Raw genomic sequence first — 216 nt, forward strand, 5'->3', positions numbered from 1 at the left:
GCTAAATTAAGTAATAAGAAGATAAAAGAGGAAAGGAAAGGGAGATAAAGGAGAAAAGAAAAGAAGGAGAGAAAGGAGAGAATGTGTGAGAAGAAATGAAGAGAAGACTGAAAACATGAAGATAAATGATAAAACGATAAAAAATGCTATGAGCTATCTGGGAAACATTTATAAGCATAGTAATGCTACATAATGTGTGTGTGTGTGTGTGTGTGT

The sequence above is a fragment of the Odontomachus brunneus genome, unplaced genomic scaffold, assembly GCF_010583005.1.
Source record: "Odontomachus brunneus isolate Ranch 3 - 2012 unplaced genomic scaffold, Obru_v1 Obru_scaffold_241, whole genome shotgun sequence".
Taxonomy (NCBI): Eukaryota; Metazoa; Arthropoda; class Insecta; order Hymenoptera; family Formicidae; genus Odontomachus; species Odontomachus brunneus.